This window comes from Mus pahari, chromosome 6 (genome assembly GCF_900095145.1).
Source record: "Mus pahari chromosome 6, PAHARI_EIJ_v1.1, whole genome shotgun sequence".
In the NCBI taxonomy this organism is placed as follows: Eukaryota; Metazoa; Chordata; class Mammalia; order Rodentia; family Muridae; genus Mus; species Mus pahari.
The window spans coordinates 51,758,719-51,760,071 of NC_034595.1; positions in this window are offsets into that span (position 1 = coordinate 51,758,719).

Sequence of the window (1,353 nt, forward strand, 5' to 3'; positions counted from 1 at the left end):
AAGCTGCACAGATGTGCATCCTGTGCTTGATGGAGGTGGTAGAAGAGAGCAGAGGACAGAAGTTGGCCTTGGGTGTTGTCCTCAGTCACTCTCCACTTAAGGTTTTTTTGTGTGTGACAGGGTTTCTTACTGAGCCCAGAGCTCAGGTTGGCTAAGCTGGGTCCACACATCTCTGCTGTCCCTTCACCTACACCTTGTTACAGAGAAACCCACCATGCCTTGTATTTACTTGGGTGCTGGGTCCGAAATTCATGTTCTCATGCTTGTACCTAGTAGGCGTCTTATTAACTGAGTTCTCTCTTTAGCCCAGAAGCTCAGTTCTTATTACTGAGATTTTTGTTTGTTTGTTGGTTGGTTTTTTTTTTTGAGACAGGGTTCTTCTGTTTTCCCTGGCTGTCCTGGAACTCACTCTGTAGACCAGGCTGTCCTCGAACTCAGAAATCTGCCTGTCTCTGCCTCCCAAGCGCTGGGATCAAAGGCATGCGCCACCACTGCCTGGCTATTACTGAGTTCTTAAAAATCAAAGAAAGAAACTGGAAGATGTTACTCTCAAGTAAACAGTAAGTAGGTTTGTTTTCCTGCTCCGCCTCTGGTGGCTAACCTAGGCAAATCCTATAACCTGTTGTATTTGTTACTTTTCTATTGCTGTGATAAGACATCATGACCAAGATGACTTATAAAATAAAAGGTTTTATTTTGGGCTGATGGTTTCAGGGAGTTAGAGTCCATGGCTATCATAGTGGGGATAAAGGCGGGGGCAGGGGAGCATGACGAAAGGCAGGCATGTTGTTGGAGCAGTAGCTGGAAGTTCATGTGTCAGACACAGTCCTGGGGCAGAGAGAGCTAATTGAGAATGGTTTTTTTTTTAAACCTCAAAGCCCATCCCTAGTGTCACACTCCTCCAAAAAGACCACACCTTCTAATTGTTCCCAAACAGTCCCAAAGTATTCAAACATAAGAGCATGGGGGGGGCATTCTCATTTATCCCCCCTCCCCTCACATTTGCCTACCCATAGCTGTAGTTTCTAGGACCCTAGAAACAGCACATTTATAGTCTACAGGAAAGCGAATGAATGAATGTTTTATACTCACTCTGCAGCACACACAATGACACCCACTTGTTTCTATATGGTGTCTCCTGGGAGAGCCTGATTCAGCACTCAGGAGCCATACCTGTCATGCTCAGGAGAGCAGGAGGGTGCTATGAGCTCAACTTCGGCTTTGTTTTCGGTTTATTTTTACTTTTGCTTGTAACGGAGTCAGATAGATTTACACACACACACACACACACACAAACACAAAGAAAGAGGGTAGGAGGGAAAGAGGGAGGGAAGGAGGGAAGGAGGGAGGGAG